The following is an 8,043-nucleotide window of genomic DNA, read 5'->3' on the forward strand; positions in this document are numbered from 1 at the left end:
GGAGAAGGTCATTGGATTACACGTTCATGAAGCCATCACCACTTGAGCCCAGGTTGGTTATGTTCCTCTGTGTACCATCATTGTAAAGCCTGAATCTGTGAAAATGTCAACTATTTTATTGAGAGGCCAGGGTAACAAGCCAGTTGGAGCTTTTGAGTGTCTTTGTGAATGTTGGTGCCACAGCAAACCAATATGGTCCTGTCCAATACGATGATGGAGAAGACGTCAGAAGATGTTGAGCTCCAGCTGGAAAATGCCAGGCCAAGAACAAATATAGACAAAGGGGGCCCTTTGCTAAGGCTGATACTTGTTCCTCTGTTGTCCAAGTGAATGCTGGTGGCTTCAACAACAGAAAGCCAAGGAAGAGGAAGGGGATCAGTGAGAGAAAATGGCAAAGGTACCAAGGGAAGGCCCAGACATTGGCAACATGTAAAGCCTTAAGACACATGCTTTATTTCAAACTATACTTGCTGGATTTCTTTCATTTCTGGGGATTCCCAAAGGGCAGTTGTAGATAGCCAAAATTGTCTTCAGTAGAAGCTACCCTGATTCCCCAGTATTGGGTTATTTATGCACCACTGTAATGTCTCATTCCATTCCTTTCTAGACATTGGTATCTCTAACTTTCATAATGAAGTGGGTGGGCTCAGGATACTGGGCGCCGCCACGTTGGTCCCTGTCAGCTGACCGCTATTCCCCAATGGCAGCCAGGTTATGTCCACCTGACCGCACTGGCCAATCACTGCATGACCCGTGGTAGTAATATCCTTCTCTGACAGCATTCTGTGCCTGAGTTTCGTCGCTACTAGACTTCCAAAGCTCCAGCTTCTTAGCTAGCTGTCTGCGGTTCACCTGCCAATTCCTGCTGCGGTTCCAATCTGGCTCCAGTGTGTGCTATAGTCCGGTCCGAATCCGGCTCCAGTTTGTGCTACAGTCTGGTCCCAATCCATCTCCAGTTTGTGCTACAGTCTGGTCCCAATCCAGCTCCAGTTTGTGCTACAGTACTGTCCCAATCAGACTCCAGTTTGTGCTACAGTCCTGTCCCAATATGACTCCAGTTTGTGCTACAGTACGGTACTAATCTAGCCCCAGCCTGTGCTACATTCCTGTCCCAATCTGGCTCCAGTTTGTGCTACAGTCATGTACCAAGCTGGCTGTAGTTTGTGCTACAGTCTGGTCACAATCCGGCTCCAGTTTATGCTACAGTTTGGTCGAAATCCGGCCCCAGCCTGTGCTACGTTCCAGTCCCAATCCGGCTCCAGTTTTTGCTGTAGTACGGTCCAAAAACGGTCCCAGTTAGTGCTACATTCCGGTTCCAGTCCAAGTGTCTATTTCCAGTGCACCTCTCTCCCAGTACTGTTCTGCTGCATAACATCATATCTATCCTTCATCAATGAGAAAGAGCTCCACACGCCCTTCCCTACTCCAAACCTCCCGAGCTATCAGTGAGCAGGTATCAAGGTCTCTCCCGGGAAGTCCAGACATTGTGTCACCATACCCCTTTACTGGCTTCAGGAGGTGAAAAAAATATCTCTGCAACACAACGTGGCTATTGCTAGTCTCCCACCCAACAGTTTGCCCATGCTTTAAAATGCAGCTGTCTCTGAGGACCCCATTATTAGCACCTGATGGCCCTATGTAAATTATATATCAAACTCGCCACGAGTTGCAGTAGCGGACACCAATGTACCAGTTCAGGGACAACTGTTCCGAAAAGCATTCAGTATGTGGATCTTTCAGTTTGCAGGGTTTGATTAATGAATGTCAGGCACATCAGAGCACTAATTGTGAATTGGTCTGTTTCATAAAACAAGTGGAAATAACTGTTTCTGCATGTATAACGGACCCATTCACCTTGATGAATATGCCCCTGAATGTTTACAGTCAGCCATCAGCTCAGCATACCCCTGGTTGGCTATCAGACCAGATCAAAGCTATTGCACTGTGCTTGAACTTGACTCTTACTTGAGCGGACTGCCCAAAACTTGTTTCCGTCAAACTACTTAAATCTCTGTCTGCCTAATTGATCTCCACCAGAGTATATTGACTTATTTCCACTGGACCAGTCACATGAACAGGAACCACCAAGCTCTCAGGATTTAATAGGCACATTTTTTTTTAATTGGTGTAGTACTATCCACTCAATTATTAGGTGTGACCCACTAACTAGTGCTTAGCCTAAGTAGCATTAGAGATAAATTCTCACTAAAGTTATTCTCAGAGCCAGAAGTAGACGTTTTCATTCCCTGGGCCAGAAAGAGCATTGGCGCCCCTCCTTCCCCCATTTTTCATAAAGAGTCATAAGACGTGCACCCAAAAAAGGGGCATGGCCTCATGGGGAAGGGGCATGATAAATCTGATTTGTCCTGTTCGATGATGAAGTGGTACCGATCCCATTGTACCACTGTTATCCAGGTGCCACAATAATTGTGCAGTATAACTCACCAGTTCTAGATGTAGGAGAGCAATTGTAAAGCTTCACCTGCAGCAGGATTTGTACATCAGTACAGCCATGCACAAGCCTTGAGCCGGCAGTGTAGATCACCATCTGAATTTATAGGAAGAGTGCTACTTGCGGCAGGGTGGTCCATGTATATACACTGCCCAGCAGCTGAACTCCCCAGCAAAGGTACTCAAGGCGTGTTGGTAATACCTGGGTTCGGAATCGGTGGCTGTGTTGAGGGCTGCCATCAGAAATTGTGGGTCCCAGTATACATGCAACAGACATGGCCCCCCTTATCCTCCCCCACCCCGGTCTGTTGGACGCAAAGTTCCATTGACCCCTGGGGCCTAGAGGAGGCACATGCTACAGTATGATGCCTCTTCCCACATGACACACAAACACACATATATATATATATGGAATCGGTATGAAATACCTCCTTAGGAGTGCCTAACCCTAACCTCCCCCCAAGTGCCTAACCCTAATCCCCCCTCTAAGTGCCTAACCCTAGACCCCCCCTTCCCGCTGCCTAAACCTAAGTCCCCCGGGGGGGGTGCCTAACCCTAAGTCCCCCCCGGGGGTGCCTAACCCTCCCCCCCCTAACCCTCCCGGGGGGGTGCCTAACCCTAAGCCCCCCCGGGTGCCCTAAACCTAACCCTCCCCCCCGCGGCTGTATGTTCGCGGCGCCCGGCATCCCTTTGATCGGGATGCCGGGCACCGGTCTCCTGGCATCGGAGAAATGTCAACCGTCTACATCTAGACGCCCGGCATTTAACCCTCGCCGGGATATGACAGTCGGGAAGCCGGCTGTCGGTATTAAGGCAGCCAGTTTCCTGATTGCATACCATATATACACCAGTGTTTTACTAATTCCAATGCCTACCCCATGTGACACCACAAGAACCCAGCTAGCGAGATCTTCTGCCAATAACAACTGCCCGTTGTTCCCTTAGAACTAGGATACGTTCACCGGTACTTAGGCGGCCGCCTGGACTTATGCTCGAGGTAGTAGCGGCTCACATGGAGATACAGGGGAATTCTATAGGTAAAGAATGTACAGTTAGGACTGACACAGTTGATGATGATAAGGATATTGATGGTTTGGATGTTGTGAGAGTACAGTTTAGTTTTAGGACAATGGTTTGGGAGCCGATGTTGTGGCAGCTGTGCCGATGGTGCGGCAATTATGCCAATGGTGCAGCAATTATGCCAATGGTGCGGCAATAGCTGTAGATAAACAGTCTAGGGTTGGCAAATGGCTTGGAGAGCTGATGGTGCGGCAAGTGTGTCGATGTTGCAGCGATGGTGCCGATGTGGCAATTGCCGTAGATAAACAGTCTAGGGTATGAATATGGCTTTGAGAGCCGATGGTGCGGCAAGTGTACTGATGCTGCAGTGATTGTGCCGATGTTGTGGCAATTGCCGTAGATAAACAGTCTAGGGTATGAATAGTGCTTTGCGAGCGGATGGTGCGGCAGGTGTGCCGACGTTGCAGCAATGGTGCCGATGTTGTTGCAATTGCTGTAGATAAACAGTGTAGGGTATGAATATGGCTTTGAGAGCCGATGGTGCGGCAAGTGTGCCGATGTTGCAGCGATGGTGCCGATGTTGCGGCACGGGAGCTTCTTGAAGCGGCTAAGAAGCCAAATGAAGATTGGTGGTAGCACGGAGCTACTTGGAGCGGCTAGGAAGCCATATGGTAAATGTTGGCAGCACGGGAGCTGATAGATGCGGCTAGGAAGTCATTTGGAGATTGGGGGTGGCACAGAGCTACTTGGAGCAGCTAGGAAGCCGTTTGGAGATTGGTGGTAGCACGGAGCTACTAGGAGCGGCTAGAAAGCCGTATGGTGAACATTGGCAGCACGGGAGCTGCTAGATGTGGATAGCAAGCTGTTTGGAGATTGCTGAGCAGACAGCAGCACAGGGGCTTCTAGATGCAGCTAGGAAGCCGTGTGGGAGTTTAGTGAGCAGGAGAACAGGAACAACCTGACTCTGCAGCCAGGCCAAGGGAACTCACAGACACTCTATAGTCGGCACAGGTGCAATAGATCAGTGAGTATAAATATGCTGAAGTCCCAATCAGGTTTGCACTTGTGGAATACACATCACTTCCTGAGGTGTGCCGATCTCCTAGCAACAGGAAGAACTGGCGTAACCCCGTCCTGTCTGGGCATACTGTCAGAAAGTGTCAAGTAGTGACCGCGACTTGTAACAATGTGTAACATTTAGTGATGTTTTAGGAGAGGAGGGGGCCCATGTGCAGTCTCTGTCCGGGGCCCCCTACTCTCTCTGGCGCCCAGAGTCTAAAGCATGCACAGGTCACCAGGAAAATTGCACTGCGACCATTTTCCCAGTGTTTTCCCTACTGCATATGTGCAAAACGGCTGGAAAATTACTGCGGCACCCATTTTCCAGGCAATTTTGACAGCGCTGATACCGCCACTGACGTGGGACTCCAGCAGCATAGTGGTAAGTATTAAAAATATGGATGCAGGATGTGCAGTGTGGGCCCCCCTGGACCCAGGGGCCCGTGTGCCTGCACCCATTATGGTAACATTTATAGAGCACTTATACCTTAAGAATCCCCCAAGAAAATGGATTTAGACACCAATCCTCTTATACCACATTCATGCACATAACTTGAGAGCTTCTTGTCATTCAGTTACTTTATTCTTTATTTTAAAACACACATTTCTTAGCAGTCATACCCAGGATTTGAACTCAGAACCTCTCACATTGATAGACATGAAGTAGGCAGATGTATGTAGTATGCTGCCACACATCCAATCCCTGCAGCCAAACACTACATAGATCTGCTCAGCTGCAATGCTGAATATTTGTTACAAAAGTATATTATATTTCATAAAGATAGATGGCTTCCTTTGCAGGAGCAGATAGCTGTCAGGATCCGGCCTGGGTTCGGCCTTTACTCACTGCTGAACTGGTGTCTTTAGGCTCCGAGGCGTTCAGACGTCAGTGGTAGTGGAGGGTTATGGCTGAGGGTTTTCCCCAGGGTCCATCTGGACTTCCATGCATGCGTCCTGACTACTGTATTAGCAGGCATGGGCGCAGCCATGTTGGTTCATCTCACCTGATCAGTCTCCTCCAATGGCAGCACTGCTAGTCTCCCAGCTGATCTCATGATTCAATGACCAGCTGCCTAGGGGTATTTAGATCCGACTCCTGCAACAGGAAGTTGCTGCTTAACATGGCTGTATGACTGCAGTCTTTCTCTGTGACAACCGTTGCACCTTTGTATACAAAATACACACCGCTGTGTACACTTTCAAGTCATCTGTTGGTGCGTCCGGAGTCGCACCTTTGTGTTCTAAATACACACCATAATGTACAAAGTATGCACCATTGTGTAATTCATCCCTGTGCTTCAGTACGAATTCATCCCGTGTCTCAAGCCGCACCTTTGTGTACTAAATACACACGATAGTGTAAAAAGGGCCTGATTCAGAGCTGGACGCTCTTTGAGAGTGCTCACTCTGAATCAGGGCGTCCCTTTTTTTTAAAGACGGCCTCCTGGCCGCTCGCATAGCTGTGGGTGACCACCCACAGCTTATGCGAGCGGCCAGGTGATGGTCATAATGGTCAAGACCATCGCGACCATCGGGCTTGCGATGACACCCTTGTGGTAGGGTCTCGTGGCTGCAAGCCCCAGTGGGCTTCCTGTTCTAATAGAGCAGGAAGTCCACCTACAGACATCACGAGTGATGTCAGTAAGGCCACCCACAAACGGCAGGCGTTCCTTTGGGAACGCCTCCGTTTGTGTAGCCACCACCCGCCCCGCCTACAAAACGGGGCGAGCTGTTGATCAACATTGACAGCCGCCCCTTTTGTAGTGAGTCCTGGAGTGAGAGACTTTCTCTCTCGCTCCGGGGCATGCGCACGCCGGCTCTGGCGTGCGCATGCGCAGTGGGGGACCATCGACCCGCTTGCGAGAGCTGTGCGCTCGCGAGCGGGTCTGAATCAGGCCCAGAGTACGCACCATTGTGTACTTCATCCCTATGCTTCAGTACAAGTTCATCCCGAGTGTCTCAAGCCGCACATCTGTGTACTAAATACACATCATAGTGTACAAAGTAAGCACCATGTGTATCCCTGTGCTTCAGTACGAGTTCATCCCGAGTGTCTCAAGTCGTACCTCTGTGTCTCCAGTCTCCAACTTCAATACAAGTTCACCCTGAGTGTCTCCAGCTACACCTCCAGTACACCCCCAAGTGGCATCCTTGTGTACTTCGTCCCTGTATGTTCTAAATACACACCATAGTGTACAAAGTACACACCATTGTGTACTTCATCCTTGTGCTTCAGTACGAGTTCATCCCATGTCTCAAGCCGCACCTTTGTGTACTAAATACACACGATAGTGTACAAAGGGCCTGATTCAGAGCCGGACGCTCTTTGAGAGTGCTCTCTCTGAATCAGGGCGTCCCTTTTTTTTTTTTACAGACGGCCTCTTGACCACCCACAGCTTATGCGAGCGGCCAGGTGATGGTCGCGATGGTCAAGACCATCGCGACCATCGGGCTTGCGACGAGACCCTTGTGGTAGGGTCTCGTGGCCATAAGCCCCAGTGGACATTCTGTTCTAATAGAGCAGGAAGTCCACCTACAAACATCACGAGTGATGTCAGTTGGGCCGCCTTTGGGAACGCCTCCGTTTGTGTAGCCACCCCCCGCCCCACCTACAAAACAGGGCGAGCTATCGATCAACATCGACAGCCGCCCTTTTTGTAGTGAGTCCCGGAGCGAGAGACTTTCTCGCTCCAGGGCATGCGCATGCCGGCTCCGGCGTGCGCATGCGCAGTGGGGGACCATCGACCCGATTGCGAGAGCTGTGCACTAGCGAGCGGGTCTGAATCAGGCCCAGAGTATGCACCATTGTGCACTTCATCCCTGTGCTTCAGTACAAGTTCATCCCGAGTGTCTCAAGTCGTACCTCTGTGTCTCCAGTCTCCAACTTCAATACAAGTTCACCCTGAGTGTCTCCAGCTACACCTCCAGTATGCCCCCAAGTGGCATCCTTGTGTATTTCGTCCCTGTGTTCGGTACAAGTTCCGTCTTCACCTCCAGTACACCCCCAAGTGGCATCCTTGTGTACTTCGTCCATGTATTCTGTACAAGTTACGTCTACACCTCCAGTGCGCCCCCAAGTGGCATCTTCGTGTACCTTGTTACTGTCTCAGTACAATTTCCATCTTAGAGTATCCAGTCCCAGTGTTTCAGTACTAGCCATTCCTCTGTGTTACTGTATTCTTAGTGTTCCCTGTGTTAGTTTTATATATATACCTGTCCTGGTTTTCCTAGAGCCCGGTTGTGACAGTTTGAACAGTCCCCAACATGACGGGTTCAGGATTGAGCAAGTTGTCAGGAATTACTTTCTCGAATTAAAGCTCATGAGATCAGTCTGCAACTCATAAGTCAGCAACTGCAAGAATTTTCTGGCCAATTAAAAAAGTATAGAATAGATCCGGTCTCCACCTAAACAAACCCTATGCTAAGGACCCTTGTGATCTAGTAGGTTGTGGTGGAGCAACTATGTCGCTACCCACTGGGGGGGAGTCTGAGGTCACCACGCCAGAAGTGGGT

Source organism: Taudactylus pleione, unplaced genomic scaffold (assembly GCF_031769625.1).
Source record: "Taudactylus pleione unplaced genomic scaffold, aTauple2 ptg000289l, whole genome shotgun sequence".
In the NCBI taxonomy this organism is placed as follows: domain Eukaryota; kingdom Metazoa; phylum Chordata; class Amphibia; order Anura; family Myobatrachidae; genus Taudactylus; species Taudactylus pleione.